The sequence below is a fragment of the Parus major genome, chromosome 1 (assembly GCF_001522545.3).
Source record: "Parus major isolate Abel chromosome 1, Parus_major1.1, whole genome shotgun sequence".
NCBI classification, from domain to species: Eukaryota; Metazoa; Chordata; class Aves; order Passeriformes; family Paridae; genus Parus; species Parus major.
Window position 1 is genome coordinate 80582739 of NC_031768.1, and position 22967 is coordinate 80605705.

Consider the following 22967-nt stretch of genomic DNA (forward strand, 5'->3'; position numbering starts at 1 on the left):
CTCCTCTCTCCTCTCCCCCCTCCTTCTCCTCCTCCCCCTTCATAATTTAAATAACCCTGATATTTCCCTGCTAAACCCCGGCGCCTGCCCCCCAAACCCGCAGCAGACTCACCGCGGGAGCCTCAGCATCCCCTCTGCGCCCCGTTTCCACCCTTTACAGTGTTCTCCGATTTTTCTGTAATTTTTTCCCCATATTTCGGGCTGGACGCGGCGGGCCTGGAAATTGTTTGCTTTCCCGTCTTTCCAGCAGCCATTGTAGTGTATGCGCTGCGGTGCAGCCCAGCCTGCCGCACACGCCGCGCCCACACCGCCCGCCGCCCACACGCACCGCGGGTTGGACGCCTCCCCCAGTCAGTCAGGGCCGCGGCCGCTGGATGGATCCCGCCGCTGGATGGATCCCGCCGCTGGATGGATCCCGCCGCTGGATGGATCCCGCCGCTGGATGGATCCCGCCGGCCCCAGCGGGCCCCGCCGCGCCGCCTCGTCCTGGGGCCGCCGCCCAAGCGCGTCCCGTGCGGCGTCAACCCCCCATTTTCGATCTTTTACTGCTGCCTTCATTTATTTCCCCAGGAAAAACATAAGGGGCTTTCCCCATCCTTGTTTTTTATTCGCGGTGCTCCGGCACTACGGGCAGCTCGGGAGCTGCCGTCTCGATGAGAGATTCTGGGGAGCGGCCCGTGGCACCTCCACAGCCCCGAGGGCAACAGGCTCTTTGTCCCCAGTGCCTGGGTCCCCAGATCCCTTTCCAGAGGGTCCCTGAGAGTAGGGTGAACCCCCGGGGTCCTTCCTGCCTCCGCAGGACATCAGCTCCAGGATCTCTGCAGTCACTCACCCATGTTGCCTCATCAAGCGGACATTTAAATTTAATTGTCCGACACATTGTTTGCATGAGTTTTAATTACTCATCCTTCTTGAATCCTCATAATGATATCTGGCAAGAAAAGAGGAAAACAGAGCCAAGAAGGCAAAAATCCTGCAATGTTTGAACTCCACAAGAAAAAGTCACCAAAAAAAAAAAAAAAAAATTCAAAATTCTCAGCTGAGCCTATTTTTCCAGAAAGGAAATGCAAATTTCATAGTAGTCGATTTATTCACAGTCTTCTACTGACCTTTTCAACCCACTGCTGCCCTTAAAGAGGATGAGGAGAGCCTGGAGCAAAGCAAAACCTTTGCGTCACCCGTGGACAATCTGTGACAAGCCAAAATATGACAGGATCTTACATCCTCAGACATGATTTTTCTAATTTGCATTTCCTTGGCCATAGCACCATCTCCATATGGGTCTATAGAAAGAGTTTACCAAATGAATGAAAAAGCAATGAGTAAATTTAAAAAATAAAAGTAACTACTCAGACAGCTAGAGAATACAACTGGCACCAGTGCAGCCGCTCTTGGGCCATGAGAGAATGACCATGCAACAGTGACGGAGATCTTTGGAGTATCAGCAGGCAGCAAAGTCAGGCTCCATCTGTAATGCCATACTAACCTTTCCTGATCTGACTCTGTGTCTAACCACATCCCAACAAGATGTGCAGTCCCACAGTTCAGAAGCTTTGCCCTGTACGCATCTACTGATTTGCATGGGTGGAAGGGCTGGCCCACGCCCGTGGGTGAAAATGTGAGGTTTGGTTAGAGTGGGTCTCAGGGCTGCAGCAGCAGTCCAGGTGGGTTCTTGCTTCCCATGGATGTGCAGTCTCTTGTGTCACAGTTTCCTTATGTGCTCCAGGGCCTTCCAGACACAAATTCAAATAGATACAATCCTAGATGATGTGATGGTGATAGGAGTTTTTATGGCAGACAGGGCAACAAAGATACAGAGATGCTAAGATGTATATAGTGGGACTCAACTCACTTAACTGTAGGGGTTTGGGATGCCCTGGGCTATCCACCATGCAATACAGGACTGCAAACCTTCTATGCCTGAAGCAGCAGCAGTGGAAATTGCCCTTGCCTGTGGCAGGGTGTTTGGAGCTAGAAGATATCTGAGTTCACTTCCAATCCAAACCATCCTATGATGATGTGATTCCATGAAGTGTGTCTCTATGTACCGCACAGATGGATGAAAAAGAACCACAAGGCATGGTGTCTACAGGTCCCCTCCTGAAAATGAAACCTTAAATAAAGTGTTGGGCAAAACTTTGATGACAAAAGGAGTGGAGAAGAATGTTGAGTTTGAAATTTAGTTACAAGACATTTTGTTGTCATAAAAACTTCTGATTTCTGTTAGTCTTAGTGTATACATTAAACGAGAAGCTAAGAAAGGACAGTTTGTCTGTCCTGTCTTTAGAAATAATGAACTACTGTCCTGTTCTATTGAGAGTCTATAGACAAAATTTTATGTTTTAACTTTCTAATTCAAAAGAGGAAAAAATTACCAAATATAGATTTCTTTTTGCCCTATGTGTATAATTCTTAAGAAAGAAGAGCTCTGGTGAAATTGGGCTGCACAGTTTTGTTTTTTTTAAAAGAGAGTGAAGTCCAAGATCTGAATGTTACTGTGAGCCATTGTTGAGGCAAAGAGCAGTAAGTGACAACATACGTAAGGATGAAGAGGTATTAGCTGTACTATATTGTCAAGTGATAACACACACGCTGCCTTTTCAGCACCCTGTGAGTAAGCTGAAAATGAAACAGTCTACAGGTGGGAGCCCTAATGAATGGCACTGTCAGGAGATAATTTCTCATGGTTGAAGAAATCTTTTATTCTGCAGGGAAGTGAAGTAACCTGGCATTATGGTCCTGTGCCAGATTCCGCTGTAGACAATGAAGTGATTTCAGAGGCCACTGAGTCTGGAAGGAAGAATGACAACCCACAGTTGGCTCAAATGAGTCTCCCCATTGCTCACTGCTGATGCAATGCAGAAAAAAAGTCCTTGGAGTTCCCCACTGCAATGGCAGCTCTCCAGCTGTCTCTCTCTACTTTCCCTGGGGCACAGACCCCTCTCACTGATGCCCTGTTTCCTGAAATGCTTTTTAGCTGTCGAAGAAAGTTAAAGGTGAAGACACTTTCTATCCCTTAAAAACAGCCTATTTTGAAAGCAAGAATGATGCAGACGAGAACTTTGGAGGAGCAAGTACTTGTCTCATCCCTGCCCCTACTTCAGTTCCAGATTTCATGAAGGCTCTGGTGCCACAGTTCCCAAATCTGTGCATCAAGTGTGAGAGCATATCCTATCTCAATGAAGTGTGCTGCACCACCAGCTGATACCGCTAGGAAAGAAGGAACTCCTCGCCAGGTTCTTCAAAACTGTGGATGCAAGGGTGGTGGCTTCCCAGAAGCAAAATGCTTTTACTGTCAGCTCTGAAAGGAAGCATGTCAGGACTAAGAATCTGAGTTGATTAGTTTATGGAATAGATTGTCAGGTGGGAAAACTGACAGCTAAATGTATACAGTATCCTTCCTGTGTTGGCAAAAATCTTGGCATCAGCAAGTGACACTGTGGAGCAGCATGGAGGAGGGCCCTAGCCTTGCAGGGGATTCCACTTTATAAAGACAAAATAGACAATTATATAATTTATAAAGACAAAATAAAGACAATTGAAAGCTAGTCATGACCATTCTAGGTTCCTTTTGCAGGTCTTAAGGGGCTACCTCAGAGGGCAAATAATCACATCCCAAACTGGGATGTAAGTTAGGCCAGAAAATCCTTCCTTAAAAGCACTCATTTTATTTTGCTGTCTATCATGAGAGGTTAATCTAGCTTTTTGGTGCCTTCAATTACATGAAGTGAAGCCCACTCAGTGTATCCATCTTCTTCCTGGATGGATAGGGATATTTGAGCATCTAGTTGTAACTCAGACAGGGGAAGGTTTTTACTGCACAGGTCCACCTACAGATAGAACTGCAAATAAAAGGCTTTGCCTGAGAAAACTCAACCGTTACCGACAATTTCTAAATCTATTGGAAAAATAATATACTCCTATATGGAAAACACAAGAGGTAACATTGGACTGAAAATACAGTACATTTAGGAATGATTTTGTCGCTGTTTTCCCCTCCACCAGAATTTTCAATTTAAAGGTTTATGGGATTATCCATATCTGTCAGATGTGGCATGGGATTCTCTAAATAGAGTGTATTACGTAGATAGTTTTGATCAAACTATGAGGTGCATTGAAGGAAGAAAAACATGATTAATATTTTGAATTCAGCTTGTTTCAAAATTCACAGCTATATATATTATATATATGCTCTTAACTATTGAGAATTTCTACTATTCATATTATTGAAAACATTTCTGATGAGTGATGTTTTAACTAACAGTACCTCTTTAATTTCATAATAGTGAAAACTTGTTGAAACAAAACAGGCATCTGGATTTGCTCCAGCAAGACTGAGATTCTTTTAGGACACTGCATCTTCACCATTTGAATAAACAGCATATCACTGCAGTGAAGTAATCCCAAAATGACACCTTAAAAATAAAACGTCCACTGCAACTGCACTCTCTGAGAACTTCAGGAATTTCCTGAAAAGGGGGATCTTCAGTGTTATGCAAAATTGGATTGAGTTCATCACTACTGTTTTTGTTTTCATGCCAGCCTGTGTCTATCTGCTGAGTTTAGATTCTGCCGGTGGTGTCACTGCTCCGTCTGGTGGTTTTGAATCCACTATGTGCTCATTTGAGAATAGTGAGCTGCAACATTTTCTAAGTGCTGTATGTGACCACGAAGCTCCTGTGTATTTATGAGGTCGTTGACATTTTTTCAGCTCCTTTTAGAGATAATACTCACCTTGTGCCCTGCCCAGCTTGTTTTAAGGTAATCCCATATTCGATATACATGGCAAAACAGAAGGTTCTCCCCCCAGTAAGAGCCCACCCTGCAGAGCAGGGAAAGGCCTTTCCTATCCCACTGTACAACCAGAACTGGTGGCATTTCCAGTGAGATACTTGAGCTCATACTAATTTTGATGCCTGGTCATCTTGCAGCAGCATGAAGGCACCTCAAAGTTAGCAGTGTGACTCTGAAGGACCGCATCATATTTCAGACAATGTTTTAGCTATGGTCTAAACAAGGTGATGCTCTTGTGAAGATCACCCTGCAACGGATGTAGGCCCTGTGGGGACAACAAAATCAGGTCTATCTCCCCATCTTAGGGAGGCAAAGGAAAGGGAAAACTAACCAGGGATTGTGACTATATGTTTATTTTTTTTTGGAGTGGTTCTGTCTCAATTTCTTGGTCAAATGAGCTTTTGCTGGTAGAATTTCTGAGTCAACATAATGTCCCATGGATCAGTGCTTCTAAGGGAAATGAATATGAGGGCCCAAGGCATGCAGGAGGGCTGTTTAGTCATCAAAGCCAGCACATGGGGCCATCTTTAAGGGACTTCTGTTCTGAAACACGAAGAGGAATCATAGAACCAGGAGAGGTCAGTTATGATTAGCTTGGGAACAAGTAAGCAAAATCAGTTTTGTCTAGTTTTAGCCATCTAAAAATTATGTCAATAGCCTAGGGAAGGCCATCTTGAAGCAGAGGAGAGGAGGCAATCCATCCTACCCATGTTAGATGCTGATGTTATTGTGGAATTATTGTCTGGAATTATTTTCTCTTGAGTATCAATAGAGGCAGCCTAGACAGGTTGTGTGGAGTGGACATGCTCCTCACCAGAGAATTGCTCTTGAGTGGCTCTTGTTCACATCTTGTCAAGATGAACTTAGGGTGTTTTCCAAATCTGGAGTATCCAACTATAAAGAGAATGATGATTTTTCCCCAAAGAGGCAACCTGTTTCACTAACCTATGATCCTTTTCTTTCCCGTGTGACAGATGACATCTTTCATTTGCAAGGTACTAACTGCAATTTTATGTTTCTCAGCTGTGATGTGCAGCTGCAGGACTGTATTTAGGTCTGGCTAACTACACATGAGACATAGGTTGGAGGTAAATAAGAAGAAAAAAAGTGCATTAAAAGTGAATAAAGAAAGCTTACATAGTTTATGATAGGATGAATCTAACAGTCTGCACTTACAGTGCAGAGTATATAGGACCCTAAGGCAGAATTATTTCACATGGCACTAAGGAGTATAATGAAAGGAGTTTAATGCAATGAGATTATAAAAGACATATTTGGGCTAAACCTCACCAGAAAAATCGCTGACTGTGCAAAGTGGTCGTGAAATAGTATCCCAGGGGATTTCTGCTACCTGCCCCCTGGATATATAAACTGTGTGAGGCAAAACACTAGGAAGGGAAAACTATGCTGAACCTCATGTAGCAGTTTAGGCAATCCAATAGATCTTTCTCAGCACTAATTACTACAATCTACAGATCAAAGCCTAGAAAATAGGCAAACCATTTGATGATATGTCATGTAGAGACAAATCCCATGAGAAATATTTATAGCAAGTCTTATAACTTACTTGTGACACAGTTTGGCTTTGAGTGCATTTCAAAGCTCAAAGATGAATATGTAAAAGAACCGTGTGCTGCTCCATACAATGAACCAGGTACTTACTGGTGGTCTGTTAATATTTCCTTTCTCCAAAGCGTTTCGTCTCCAAAATTCAAATATATGCACCCAGTCTATACTCCTTCATTTAACCTGAGTTCCCTTTGCAACCAAAGAGAGAGAGATTTAAGTGGAAGCATTTAGTTTTTAATTACATGCATACACCATCACACAAGACAAATCAGATAAAAATACAGACACTATGAACTCGAGACTTGGACCAGGTTTGCACCAGGAGCTGAGTCATGCATCGAACCTGTAAATATAATTTAGAATTTCACACTACTTTCTAGTTCTCATTGAAAATACAAACTAAGACAAGCAGAGTATAGGTATCTACCTATGTCTATCAATAGCCTAAGATTGTAAGTCTGAGAGGCATTCTGAACAACTCCATGGCGACATTGCATGGCCACCTTGGCAGGAGACTTCCTGGGACAGAAAAGGAGTGAGCAGCACACACCCAACAAAGACATCCACACAGATACAGCTGCAACGGTGGTTTAGCTACTATCAGAAGTAAAGGTCCTTAAACTGCCCTCACCCTAGTTTATTAGTAGGAAGATCCCATATAACTTCTGATTGGAGTAGTAGAACCTGGGTAATGAGGAAAGACTGTCCAGCAGTACCATAGGTGATGCAAAACACTTCAGTGTTTCACTTAATAGTTAAATTGCCCACACAAAGAGGTTTTCATAGCTGGGATAAAGCACTGAGATCCAGCCTGACTTTTTGTATTACCCATGGAGTTCTCTGCCCCTGGCTGCTAGTCTTGTTTGAGCTAGAAAGATATTTTAAAGAACAGTCAGTCTTGAGCTAAAAATTATCACAGTGTAGGTGTACATTACAGCCTTTAGTTCATCATTGTCTAGTTATTTCTATTTATACTTCAGCTGTTTAGCAAGAAATCTTAAGGTCAAAGGCCCTAAAAGTCCTAGTGTACTGCATCAGTATATATATATATATATATATATATATATATATATATATATCTGTATGTATGTACTGTTATTCTAAAACCTGCACTTACATCAAAGGCTGAATTATACCTTGGCAAAATCTATTTCCATAAATCTTAATTATACATTATTATATATATTATATATTATATTAATTATATTACTTTGATTATCTGTGAAATATATTGTCAATCTGATTATGTGATCTGAGATTGAAATCAAGTAAAAAAAGTCCACCGTTATCTGGGTCATTCCATATATCTTACTGAAATACTCATATCACCCTCACTTTCTGCCAAATTTTTACAGTTTTCCTTCTGTTTTAGGATTAGTTGATAATTGACAGTAATGGTCAAGACGTCTTGAAAAGTTTCTGGGAAGTCCTGATTTTAAAATTTCTAATTTTAGAAACAGCTGTGAACAACAATATTTAATTCTTGGAACTATGCCTTTGTTACCTGGCAAGGCTAACATATATTTTCTGTGTTGATTTTAAGTCTAGGTAACTGCTGTAGGTAATTTCAGATAGTCCCACTGTCACTGTGGGAAATCCAGAATAGCTCATTCAGCCTAAGTCAGTTTCTCTATACAGTGCAGAGAGATGTTTTAAGTAGATACTTATCCTGTGGTTCAAAAACATTTGATATCAATGGTTTCCCTTACCAGTGACAGAAAGAGCTGATGCCCTTTTTTGATGTACAGTTTCTGCTATTTTGAGATCACTACTTGCCTCTTTTACTTATAGCAAGTGATTTAAACTGTCTGGTCACAGAAATACTGCCACTAAATTTGGTAATATCTGTTGGGTCAAATTGATGTTTATTAGTGACCAGGCAAATTCTTTTCACTTATTTTCCAGACTGAGTATTAGCTTAAGTAAATTCGATATTTTCTTCCTTGCAAGTCTCTTGGTTGGTTTGCTGTTTCCTTTCATGGTGTTTTAAATTTGTGCTAATGAGTGCTTTTGTTCTGCTTTCTCTCTGCTCTTTTTCTACCAGCTTAATGCTTCAGCCTGATCCCAGAGAAGTCTATATGCCTCTCTCTTGATTTGGAACCCATATGATGAAGCTGAGCCTTTTAAGTCAAATAAACACCCTCTCTTGCAGAATACGCAGCAAGGACCATCATCTGCCTTTGAACAGGTTGTGACTTCTTGTACAGGAACATGTACAGCCTCACAGGTTAAGACTTCCACAGTGATCTTTCCTATACTCTCTAGTTTTTTTCTAAGCATTTTGTGTGTAGATGGCTGAAGAAAACAATTAATACCAAGTCCAGTGATTATGTGCAAGAGTGGCTTGATTCTGCTCTCAAAGACAAGTGAAAAGCAATATTAGAATCACAAAACAGTTTGAGCTGGAAGGGATCTTAAAGATCATCTAGTTCCAAACCCCCTGTCAAGAGCAGGGACACCTTCTGCTAAACCAGGTTGCTACATCCAACCTGGCCTTGAACATTTCCAGGGATGGGGCATCCACAGTTTCCCTGGACAACCTGTGCCAGTGACTTGCGCCCTCACAGTAAAGAATCTCTTCATTTTATCTAATCTAAACCTTCTCTCTTTCATTTTAACTCTATTCCCTCTTCTCCTGTCACTACATGCCCTTGTAAAAAGGCCCTCCTCAGCTTTCTTGCAGGCCCCTTGCAGGCACTAGAAGGTCACAATAAGGTCACCCCAAGCCTTCTCTTCTCTAGGCTAAACAACCCCATCTCTCAGCCTTTACTCATATGAGAAGTGTTCCTTCCCTCTAATAATTTCTGTGGCTCTCCAACAGGTCCATGTCTTTCTTGTTCTCGGGAGCCCAGGGCTGGATGCAGCACTGCAGGTGGGGTCCCATGGGGGCAAAGCAGAAGGGTGGATTCACCTCTCTTGACGTGCTGGCCACGCTGCTTCTGGTGCATCCTAGGATACATCTGGCTTTCCAGGCAGCAGGTGCACATTGCCAGCTCATCTGCAGCCTGCCAGGAAGACAAGCAACCTGTTTTTTTCTCACTTTCTTTCAACATCTAATAAAAAAATATTTTCCTTTAAATTTTTGAATGTTTTTTACCGTATTTTATTTTTTTATTTATTTACCATGTCAAAGCTGGCTTGACAGATCTGTGGCATTCAGAATGTTAATGTTAATTAATTAACATTAATTCAGAATGTTAATTTCCTTGAGGATTTACTCAAGTTCCTTACTTGCATTGAAGAGAAGGGTTGGATAAAATTAATTAGGGTAAAATGTAGGAGTTTGTGATGTGCAGGAGATTGACTTAGATAACGGTGTGTATCTTTTACTGCATCAGTCTGAAACTATAAAAGTCATGGATTATAATAAGCATAAAGTCCTGACAGAAAAGGTACTACCTGCATGCATAACTCAGTTGGAGACACATCATTAACATATTTGAAAATAAATACTTCACAGGTACTTGTTTAAATATTTCCTGCATTGCCAGCATGAAAGAATAAGGATACAATTCTCCATTGTACTGCAGCAGGCATGATTATAAATGGAAAGACAGTTTTAAAATAATGAGTTCTCTATTATGTTTCATTAAAAGCCAGCTGTTTGCTACCAGCAATGAACACAGAAGGGTCTGTGACAGCAACACTCCAAGTTATACTTTGTCTAAGTGTACATTGCTTATAATGTTGGTAGTATATGCTGGTAGTGCTGACCTGTTTCGTTATATGACTTTCAAACAAACTCTCTTTTACCCTTGCTGTAAAGCTAAGTACATTTCTTTTTCAAAGTTCCTAGTAAATAATCTCCAAATCTCCATTTACAAAAATAGAATGGGGCAGAAATTCCTAATCGAGGCTTTGGGTCCGGACAAACGGTCACAAATGTTTAAATATTTGATTGGAGAAAAGCCAAATTTCGAATGTCATGGAGAGCGGCCAGTGCCAAGCATCCAATTCTCCTACATGGCCTGAATGTTGGAGCTGGAGCTAATTGTTTACCCAGTCTGTCTGCCCGGGCAAACAAGCTCCTGGAGGCTCATTGCTGCGAGTCTGCTGGGATCCCCATTCCTCAGCCTTTATGTACTTATTAGGCTTACAATGAAGGCCGGCACCGAGGCAGGCGGGCGCTGACAAAGACGGGAAATGCCAGGCCTGGCCAGAATGAAATCAGTGTGTGTTGAGCGCTCTTGTCCTCAATGTGAATACCAAGCTTCTGTTGCGAGGGCAGAGGAGTGGCAGAAGGAGGGTGAGATGGAGTTGAATCCCCCGCACTCCCCTCCTTGGGGAAAGCTGACAGCTGACTGAGCCCTGTCAACCTGATCCTGCAGGCAATATTCTCATTGAAATAAATGGGAGCTGTGTCTGATTAGGAACACTATTGTATTATGTTGGTTCATATATTGTTTGTATTTCTCTGGAATCCACAAGTTTTAACTCTGTTTGGAACTGCACTATGCTATAAAAAAAAAAAAAAAAGACACTTTATTAACCTATTTGCAATCATGATAGGAAAAAATAGTCTATCTGTTTAATTTTGCACACTGTGTAACTGGCACAACCTAGAATACAGTCAGCATCCCAGAACCTCCTTTCAGTCAGTAATAGTACTCTAATTTAATTGGGTTTCTCAGCTACATTCCTAACTTTAGGATTTAACTTGCTTTTGATTTTCATATTTTTCTATATTCCATATTCCTCATAGTAGTTTCAGGAGGCTGTCAGATTCCGTAGTACAACCCCCTGTGTCATTCAGTGAAGGACAGAATTTTTAATTTGTCTCTAATGTGCTTGAGGAGATAACAATAAATTTTTGGAATTTATTTTCTTATTTCTTGGAAATTTTCTGTTGGAGGAACGGAAAGCAAAAGAAATGTGGAGCTGGAAGACAGCAGCTTTTGAGGTTAAACTGTTTCTCACTTGGAAATTTATCTGAGGAGCTTGTTTCCTCATGGTGGTCAAAAAATGTCATAGTTTGACAGAGACCATGAAGTGTGGGAATTGAAGAGAGACTCTCAGTTTAGAAAACAAGCTCTGTGGTTTCCCTTGGAGATCAGTGGTGTTCTTGTGCATCACTACCCTGCTCCTTTAGCATTCAGCAGCACCTGTGCTGAGGCAAGGGGACCCCCAGGCCTTCCTCACTCAGTTTCTGGCCTTTCTGCTGAGATGACTGATAAATATGTTAGAAAGTGGTGATGCTGGAAGATGAAGTTATATTACATGCCTGTGTCTCCAAATTGCCAGCTTTCAGTAGCTCTGGTTGCTGCTGCCTTGGACCTGATTTGAATGCCAGACAAAAGGGGAAAGCTCCATGTGCCATTGTCTGGCTCTATGAAAAAGCTCCTCTCGCTGTTTTCTAACCCACAGAAGAAGATTTTAAAGTGGGTTCATCTGTGGATGGAGATGAAATCACAGAGGAAGCAGGGCATTGAGGAGGCCCTTATGTTCCCCAGAAGCAGAGGACATCCTGGAGAGTTCCTGAACACAAATACACCACCTGGGAAATAAATAGGAGGAACTGGAGGACTGTGGAGCTGTGCCATCCCTGCAGTTACAGAGGTGTGGTGGGATGTTTGCATGGCTAGAGTGCATAGATGTACTCAGGTGGAGCTAGAACATGCATCTTACTCTTCAGGAAGTACAGAGAAGATGGGAAGAAGGCTGTGCTCAATGTCAAGGGGAGCTCTAATGTGCAGCATGACTAGATATCTCCAGAGGTCCTTTACAAGGCAAATTTCTCTACAATTCCCCATGATGCGTTTTCCTTGGAGGATTATTCCTTTGCATCACAGATCCTTCATCAGGAGCCCAGCCTACATTGTCCGTTTTTTCTTGTCACATTTTTCTCCCACTCTATTCTGCTGGAAAACATTTTTCCCTATTGGTCACTTGCCAAAATTAGTGATAAAACTGGAATTAGGAAGACACTGCCAAGAAGACAAGTTTCTGACATCCTCTGTTGAAAAATCACTTGTGTCTGGGATTACTGACCAGGTTTTAGTTCTCAGTTTGTAATCTCACATTCAGTTGTTTCTTGCAAGCATTGGGTTCCTAGAGGAAAATAGGGCAACCTAAGAAACTGCAATTGGCTAAATGCTAAGGGTAGAAGTAGGACGGATTTTCTGATCTAGAAGGAAACATTTTAGTACTTTGAAATATTAGAAGCCCAAAAGTCTGTTAGGGCACAGTCACAATAAGAATTTAAAGCTGTGGGTCTCATGAACGGATGGACTGGGATAGAAGGTACTAAGAAAGTACAGCTGAACTTACACCTGTACTGACACCTCCAAGTTGCTTTACCCTTAACTGGACTTTCCTTGAAATGCCTGATAACATTTTTTCTCCCCCAGTCCTTCATGTCTCCTCTGGCCTTCTGGCCTCAGCTCTGGAGCCATCAGAAGAGGGAGCTTTTGCCCCTCCTGCCCAGAATCCCAAAGTCATTCCCATGCCCAGCTGCAGGCAGTAGCATTTTCTGTTGTTACAGCAAATAGTTACCTGGAATAAAAATTCACGTTGAAAGCAGCTTTGCAAACCAGTATTTGAAGAAATAGTACAGTCAGAGCCGTAGCATAAAGACATGCCTTGTGAAATTTTCAAAGCTTGTATCTAATGTTTTTCTTAAAGCCTTTCAGAAACTACTTGGACCAGTCACTTTGCCTATCCAATTATATTAATTTACAGCAGATGAAAACTTACGTCCAAGGATAAAAGCAGGTAATTAGATTGTGGTTTCAATGCAGTGGATAGGAAGTACATAGTTTCATGCTTAACTGCTCTGGATAGTTCCTACAGCCTCCTCATTATTTGGATGCCAAGCCTGCTAGACCCTGTCACAAATAGCCTTATGGAAGTTGGAAGACTGGGATGGAAGATAGTTGCCACCTTAATTCTATGTTTATATTTTCTGTTGATTTCCAAGGAAGACCTCCTTTGGTGCTGAGCTGGGAATGACTGCAGATTGGCAAAGCCTTTTTCACTTAGTGATTTCGCAGTGGTCAGAAGATAATTTTTCCATAAGAGATTTTTCCAAGAAGCTGAACACAGACAAGTTCAAATGCTCTGTGGAGTTATGGAACAGGACACTGCTCCTGTCTGCCAGCAGAAGAAAAGGAATGGCAATAAGAAAATGGTAAAACAAGCTGTGTATAAGTAACTGTGCTGATACTTTGTTTTTTCCATCTCTGATCTTCCCGCTATAGGATCCAGATCTTTGTATGGAGAAAGGAAGCTGTACAAAATAGGAAGGATGCACAACACTGCCATAATGGAATTTGGACTAAGTTATCTGCAGCTGAGAGGTGCAATTTGACAGAGTCTGTAGGGGTCCAGTGCACTGCAGTGAGCAGCTGGAACCTTGGGAGGCAAGGAAGAGTTACTTGGATACAGCAATCAAATCAAAATCACATGTGAACTTGAATGTCTCAAGGACAAGGAGCCAGTGGCCAGGCAGAGGTTCATGCCAACCATTCTAAAATGTCAGCATTGCTTGTGCTCCATGGCTCAGGGACACATTATCTTCTCTGGGTCAGGCAGCCTGAAAATATCCCTCTGGTGCAAACAGGTGATCCAAAACCTGGCAACTCAGCTAGTCCTATGCCCTATGTATGTCTCTGTGAACGTGCTGCAACATAAGGCTGGACCTACATACTTGGCTAGCAGCAAGAGGAGACACGGATACTCAGCTTGTGTCATCCAGAGCTGAGGAGGAGCTGTGGGCAGTGCTAATCAGGAGAGCAGCTGCCTCCACAACACCCCCCCCCAGGGAAGCCCTCACTGCAAAAGGACAGCTTATTCCTCCATCACAGATATCAGTGCTGAGGTCTCCTCAAAGCAAAAGACTTTCATACTGAAAGTCATTTTGCACTGTCCCTGGAAACTTGTCACTATTGAAAAGTTCCTATCCACCTATTTGCTGGGTTGTACCGAGCATAGATATATATGTGTGTGTATATATATATTTATATTTATATGTGTGTGTATATATATATATATTTATATGTGTGTGTATTAGCTGTATCTCTCAATAGACTGCTGACACTGCATAGGAGCAAGTGAAAGGACATTCTGGCTTAATAGCTGGATTTCACCAAGAGACTAGCTGTACATTAATTTAATCTACCTACTGATAATGCAGCTGTAATTTAAGCATCTATGACTGCCTGAAAATATTCTGACATAATTTTTCCTGTTCCATCTACATTCAAAACTTCCTCTGTAACAGTGCTGACTTTGATGGTATTTTGGATTGACTTCTTTGACTGATTTTTTATTTCACAACAACTTGTTGTCTCCAAACAATATTTTGTTCTATATTACATTATATTAATACTGCCCAAAGCTAAAGTCATAATAGTATTCTTTGTTCTCATCATAATAGAACTGACATTAAAATGTTGGCATTTCATGTGGAATGGAAACTTGAGGTTTCAGATAGATCTAATCACTTTTAATTAATCCCTTATTTTAATATAGACTAAAACATTAGGGGCAGGGGCTCACACCTGTTCTGTAGAATCCAGCTGTATTCTCATAAAAGCAGGAAGACATGGTTGTTTCATAAAATAATCTGAAACTCCATGAAAAATTTGGTTGGAAATCAGAAAATGTACTTCCAGCCAAAATCAGTCAATAGAGATTCTGTCTGTTTGCTGCTCAGATAAATTTGAACATGGAGAGGAAAATGGAATACATTAACATTGATGAGCGAGGTTGGCAAGCTGTCCCAATAATCTGTTTCAAGCGAGGAACAATGTACAGTACAAAGCTACTGTTACCACCTCTTTCACTTCACTGAGTGAATTTCCTCCTCATTTTCTGGGGACCCCTGTTGGAGGTATGATTCTGACCAGCTTTTTAATTTATAGCCACAACAAAGCCAAAGTTTTTGAGTTTTTGTACCTAATAAAATGCAAAACACAGTGAGAAACTCAAAACTACAGCACCTTCTAGCAGATAATCATTTGCATGGTCTTTGGTAGTTGAGAGTTAGAAAAATTTTCCCATGCCAAGGAAAGGTGAGAGGGGCCAGTAGTTTAGCGTGCATCACATATCTTTTCCAGAGTCACAAGCCAAACCATGGCTATAGATTTCCCCCCTCCTACTCACTGGGCTTTCTAATGTGAGAAATATCTTCCCATGGAAAGCAGTGGTTATACAGTCACATGGGATCCTGCCTTACTCATACTGTTGGTATCTGTTTTATGAAACGGGCAGAGATGCCAGAGCTCCCCTCAGGCTGGGATCTCTCTTGTAAGCAGCTGCAGAAATAGTCAGGAAGGAGTAGACAGGCTCCAAAAGATCCTCCCAGTCATCACAGGGAGTGACTTTTATTGGACTAAGCAGCAGACGAACATCCTGCTGTGTACTGTGGCCCATGTACTGCCAGGAGAACAGGGGACATAAATCTGAGTACCAAACCACCCATGCTCCCTGAAGACCCTGAAATCTTTTTGTAAGACAGAGCTGTTCAGTTCTAAGCCTTAGATAAATTCCAGTCTAAGTACAATGTTCTTATCCACAGTGCTTTGCCAGCAGCAGTGGGACACTTATCCATCACTCACTGACCTTAGCAGCAATACCAGCACTGTTTGAGCATCGCTCTGCCCAGCACCAACCTGGGTGAGAGTAATCCAGTGCTAAGCAGAGCATATTTTTGGACTTATAAAATGCTTTGAGAATGTCACACAATAAATTGGAAGCTTTTTGAAAACCTCAAGCATATCCACCCAGAACCTGAAACACAAGGAAGGGGGCTTGGTGAATCCAGATAGCTCCAGCACCATCAGGCCATGAGCAGCTTGCTCTCTGCTCTGGAGAATGCCAAGAGGTGAACCACAGCTCTGGGCCCTTGGGTTATCCCCCAGTTCACCTGAACGAGGTAGGCATTAGGCACTAGCATTGCATTCGTGCTTCAGGAGGTGGTCAGCAGCCTCAGTTATCTGTGGTTTGATGTGCTGTATGTGCACATAAGATTGCTGTGGATGTGAATGGGCAGGTAGGATGTGCTGTACAGAGAGAGTAGAAGGGTCTGTAAGGCTCACTCACATGCTAGGGAGGATGGCTATTTACAAGGGCAGAGCTGTCTGCTGGGGCTTCAGAAGGAGATAGAAAAGCAAGGTGGTAACCTGAGATTAATGTGTGGAGCTCCTCTTTTTACTCCTAGGCTGCTTTGCCTTTCTGTCACTAAGCACAACATCATTTCCTTCAAAATGTGTCCCAGTGGTGACACAACAGGAGAGGGAGTGGAAGCAATGTGAGTTGATAACACTCTCACCTGCAGGAGCAAAGGCAGAATTGTTGCTTGATGGGTGTGCCGGACATGCAGATAAAATGAGTCCATCTTTATCTAAAAGCCTTTTAGACAAAAAACTCACAACCAAACAACCAACCAACAAAACATAGATGAAATGAGAACTGAGGCCATTTGGAGAGGTCATAGCTCTTACTCTCACTGTTCTGCCATGACTGTCAAACACTGACAAAATGTTTTTTGACTCTGCTATATATTAATCTTCTACAAAGGCTGGTACAGACAAAAATAGGAATGAAGTAACATCACAAAAGGAAAGCTGTAGGCCTATGCTGTTCAGGATATTAAGCCTTTGGAAGCTTTTCTTTGAGATTGAGGGAGATGATTGTGCCCCTCTGCTCTGCACTGGTGTAGCCTCACCTCAAGTCCTGCATACAGTTTAGGGCACCTAAATAAGAGAAAGGCATTAAGCCATTAGATAGTGTCCAAAGGAGGACCACAAAGATGAAGAAGGGCCTTGAGGGGAAGCTGTATGAGGAGTGGCTGAGGTCACTTGGTCTGTTCAGCCTGGAGGAGACTGAGGGAAGACCTCATGGCAGTCTGCAACTTCTCATGAGAGGAAGAGGAGGAGCAGACACTGATCTCTTCTCTCTGGTGACCAGTGACAGGAGCCAAGGGTGTGGCCTGAAGTTGTGCCAGGGGAGGTTTGGGTTGTACATTAGAAAAAGGTTCTTCACCCAGAGGGTGGCTGGGCACTGGAACAGGCTCCCCAGGGAAATGGTCACAGCACCAAGCCTGACAGAGTTCAAGACATGTTTGGACAATGCTCTTGGGCACATGGTGTGACTATTGGGGTGTTCTGTGCAGGGACAGGAGCTGGACTTGATGATCCTGATGGTTCCCTTCTAACTCAGCATATTCTGTGATTCTGTGAGATCTTGCAGGCAACTCAGAGTAGTGTGAGCCACAACAACTCTTGTCACTGGGAAGTCTGCCCAAAGTTGTGCCAACATGGATAGTTAAGACTTTATGAGGATAACTGTCCTGATGCATCTCCTATCTCCTTCTCTCCTGTTTCTATTGTTAGTTGTATCTAGTAATCAAACCATGACTGATGAGTTGCAAAGGTATATGACAACAGTAAGAAAAATTTTTCTTCCTCACACAGCTTCTAGATTCGCCATCAAGTTCCCAGCCCCAAAGCACTGCCTGTGGACACTCATGCATATAATGCAAAATAAATTAATTTCAGGCTTCACCCAAGACCCCTACTTTGGGCCACTCTGACTCACAGGAACCCACAGTAATGCCTACAACACCATAGAGGGTTTTTTTTATTGTTTTCCTCTGAATTAAGGCCACAGTAATAACAGAGTGTCATGAGACCAGCACCAAACAGAAGAAATCCTGCCAAGTGAAGCTGTACTTATGTACAGGGTGAAATCAGCTAGGAAAGGAACTGCTCAGAGACTAAAACATTTCCATGTTAAACTTATGATTTAATACTTGTGTAAGTTAAACATTAATATGGGCAAAGCAATCTTCAAAACAGAGCCAGTGCAGAGTTGATCCAAAAGTCAACAGGACAAAAGAATCTAGAGCAAAAATCTGAGCCAAACCACTGAAGCTGATAATGTCTGGCAAGAAAATTCACCTCAGAGAAGAGCTTGAGGACAAAACTCCATTAAAAAACACAAATCCGACCTTGCCCTGTTCTTACTGTCTCTGCCTTTTTTTCTGACCAGATGTAAAAGACTCATAATCTTGCATGCCTGGGATATAGTTTCTAAGAGGGCTCCACAAGATCAGGATTGCTTCTGCACTTGGGGGTTCAGATTCCAGCCTGAGCTGCAGCTGACCTTGCCAACTTGGAGACACAAGGACAGAAATCTTTAAGTGACTCTGGCCCAAATGGTATTTACTGACAGAGAGCTGGTCTTGAGCTTGCCAGCTATTAATTGTAGTTTGACAAATTAGAAAGGCTTCCTGTCGTCCATCAGGGTATCCACTTCCCTTTATTCTGGGCTAACAGTCTGTAAAATGAAATGGCAAACAGAGCTTCATTAAAACAAAGCAAGACACTTCCTTGGCTGGCAGGTTTGGAAAAGTAGGAACCGAGTCCCAGGGGCTGCACTTCCAGCTTCATCTCTGAATACATATATGGGGGAAAGAAAGGACAAGCCATGCTTTCACCTCTGTGTACCTCAGTCTACACATTCATCATGCAGGGACACACACTGCTACTCAAAGTCATCTTAGAATGTTATAGAAATTAATTACAATTTATTAAGTAATCTGTGATGCTGGATGGATGCAGATACCAAATTCTGATATTCCAAAACCATCCAGTTTAGCTTTCAAAGCTCTAAATGTTTTTATTAGTGGTCATTATTTATTAGTGATACCAGGATGTTGGTATCAATATCAATCAATCAATTAATTAATTTATCATCTGTGAGAGTACAAGGGAAAGTACACTCCTCTGGTCTAATCAAATACATCTTGGTTTCTCTGACTTGTCCAGATTCCTCTGTCCTGACTGTACACCTACAGCTGAGGCAGCTACTGAAGAAGATAACACCTAAGTCTTCCACTGCAGAGAGACTGACAGATACCTCCAGGAGTGATTCAGATCCTGGCTGGGCTGACTCATACTCTGAAAGTGTCTTTATCTTTCTGGGTCCTAGACCTGGTCTGTATTAGGAAGTTAAATGTGTCCTACTCTAGACCTGAGGCCAGACTGCCCCAGACAACTGCCAGTCAAGTAAATCTGCCTGCTCTCCTAACCAAGGTGTCTGTGTTGGGTCATGGCAGGTTCCCAGGTCGTGATAGGGCACTGTTTGAACATGGCTAGTGCCCTCCACTACACCAGTGTCAAGGGCCCTTCTGGCAGTACAGCAGCATTTCAAATCCTGCACCCTGCAGCATTCCCTGGCTTGTTCAATTTATTAGTGGAGTTGCACCCTTAGATGTAGGAGATTAGTTTCTGAAGTTAGCTGAGATGTGCTAGGACAACACAGCTATTTGAGGAATGGGGCTAATTCTTTCCATCCTGTAGCCATGTGACAATCCTACTTGTTAGGAAATAGGGACATACCAATATCTGAGTTGTTAAGGTAAGTCTATATAAGCTAAATACTTCAAAGGAACTCAAGGCAACCTCATACATCTCCCAGCCTCTGCACACAGCTGGAGAGCACTGCGAGGACCTGATACAGAGGTTAGAAGCTGGGTACCTAGGAGTTGTCCACAGCCTGACTGAGTCAAACCCAGGAATGCAAGTCAGGATGTCTGAGCCTCAGCCCCCTGCCTGAAGCAGGAGACTGCAGTGCCTCACAACTATAGGCTGAGCTCGTTTGATCCCACTGCTATAACCAGCCCCTAATGAGGACCAGATACATCAGCCTCCACAAGGAGACAGGGAAAAGGAGGGAGGATTTCCTCCCTAATACTGTAGAAAGAAGAGTAGTTCCTGGGATATTTACCAAGCCACTGAACCAAAACTTTGGTTTTCTGTTTTGTTTTTCAGAGCTTTTCAGCTCCTCTTTTTTACTTTATAGCTATTTCACAGCTATCAGTTTTTAGTTCACTAAAAATCTGTGATGCAAAGGAAACATGGCCACATCTTATATCCCAACATCCAAAAAGCAGCTGCTAGTGGAAATTCATATGAAGTAAGAAGTGCAGGAGTACTTGCATGTATGAAGGTACTGTCCTTAATCCTCAGCATTTAGAATACTGCTTCTAATTTGCCTTAAAATATTAAAAATATTAACTAAAACTTTACATGCCAAGTAAGAAAAACTGTACTACATTTGGCCCTTGAAGTGCTTTGATTTGATTTGAATGTAACCATTTGGATCACATGCCTAGCAAAAGGCACATGCCTCAGAGTGGCAGCTTTTATTCTTTCAAGGCAATCAGCATCCCCTCAATGCAAAGGATTAAATCAAAACTAAATTAAATGGCATACTACAGAGAAGGCTGGCTGTGTACTTTTCAATATGGACAAAGCAATCCTTCTCCTCACTGGTAAAAATTCAGGCTAGTGCAGAGACCCAGCACAAAGCCTAGACACCACTTAACATCCTGCTGAGGGTTTAAGTGTTGGCTACGCTTTGTGCTAAGCCTCAGTAATGGATGGAATATCACCCACGAGAAAGAGCAGGGACAAACCGCATTTCAATTTTGCCTGGGTCTGATTCTGTACTTCCAAAGCCCTTTTTTGGTGGGAATTTGTAGTCAACATGAGATAGAGGATGTGTCTTTACATTTCACCTCATACCTGAAACCTGCCTTCATACTGAAAGGAGCAGACAGATATATTATCCAGGATTATATTTCTTCAGTGTGAATGGACACTGAACATAAAATACCTGCAGACCGACTATCAGCCATCAAAGACAGTGGCACTCACCTGAAGGAAAAGGTGTGACATGAGTAATTTTGGCTCAGAGTCTCTCATAGGGATTACACAATCCATGTCTTCATTCCCACGCTAAGAAGCATTGTGCCTGTGCCATGGCCATGCAAACGGATCTGTGCATGTAATTCCCTTGGGATCTTGCGACAGACACTACTGGGACTCCAGCTGAGTTGTCAACACTGGTTCTTCACTCAGGTATCACATTTTTTTTCTTGTTATAATGCCTATGTTCGTGTCCCAGATTCTGCCCTCAGGAAAGAGGGTGCAGATGATGTTTGTGGCTGTTCTGAACTTCCCATAATCTCTTGGTGTTTCCAGCCAGGACAATCATGTGGGTTGGCTGCTGTAAGAATGAGTGACTGGGTTTGGCCCATGGTGTCATTTCAGCTGCCTCAGCCTTCTCTTCTACAGTTGCTGCTTCTCATGGACTTTCACAAAAGGAAGCTCAGCTGGAAGTAAAAACCCCACAACTCATCACGCCACAGGCATGTTTGGAACAAGATAGCAAGTTGAATCCTGGAGGTACAAGAAGGGATACAGGAGGCAAGCTATGCTATGTGTGCATGGGGAAGACTAAATGGCTGTGTTTTGATAGGTTTAAGTAAGAAAGCAAGAGAAAAAGCTTAAGTGAGGGATCAGTTGCAGAATTGACTGCAAAAATCGTGACAGACAGATAAGATGTATACTTCCCACAAGTATAAGGACATTAGGCAGTAAAACTGCCTTAGAAACTAAATCCACGTTTGTTTCAAGTACTGTCCCAGGTGTGAAGCAGAACAGCTTCACTCAGCAGGGCTGCTTCACTCAGGTCCCCTAATCTCAATGGAGCCCTGCACAGAAGCCAGCTGTCAGCTTCCAGCTCCAGGCTTTTTTCCCTGTTCATATCAGAGAGTGAGCCAAGGAAATCAGAGGACATGAGAGGTATTTTCACATTTTACCCACAGATTTTACCACAAATTTAACATTATGTGGCAGTTAGCACCAGGACTGACATAGCAGAGCGGACAGAGGACTATTGTGTCCAGCATCCTCTTCCCAAAAACCTGCAGGACCAGATGCTGCTAGGGAGGATACCAGAAACTCTGTGTAATCTGATCCCAGAAGAACTTAATACTTTATCAGTTCCAAAAATCTGATTTTGGTTGGGTGGTGGGTTTTTTTTGGGTTTATTTTTTTTTGGCTTTTGAAATATTTTTCCCATTCCTCTGGATATTCTCACTGGCCATATAAATGTATTGGCCCTTCCAAAATTCCTGCTAAACTCCTGGTCTTAATGGCTGTGTCTAGACTGCTAAATTAAACAGGGCCACGACACCACTTCTGACACTGCCCCATGCTTGTCTGTGTTGTTTCGTGGCCCCTGAACATGGATTAGCAAGAGCCAGCAGAAAATACATACCTGTTAGCACAGTGTAGAGAACAGCACATTCTTGGGACCATTCCCAAAAGGTAGGCTGGGTGTGGCCACCCTGTTTTTAGGGGAAAAATAGTTCAGTCAGGTGGGTATGAATCATAACATGCCTCTGGCTTCATGCCAGGCAGCAGTCACTGGTCTGTTCCATTTAGTAGTACAGCTGCAGCCAGTGGGACTTTTAAATAACAAGCTACATGGACTAGTGAAGGACACTGGGAAAAGCATCTCTGGGTAGCTTTTGAAGAATCTCATGATATGTACTGTTGGATGTACATAGTAGCCTGATCACTTTTAGGGGAAGAAGACAACATTTCCACCAAGGACTTGGTGCTGTGTCAAAGTACACACTGTTCAGTGAGGGTTTTGCCACACTTTTCAAACGCTATCAGCAACCTAAGATTAAACATGCACAAAGAAGGCTTAGCACTGTCCCTCCCAAATACCTCCCATCCCTGTGGGCATGTTCAAGGCTTGTCCAAAACAGCTTGGCTTAAATCTAATCAGTCATCTTTAAGACA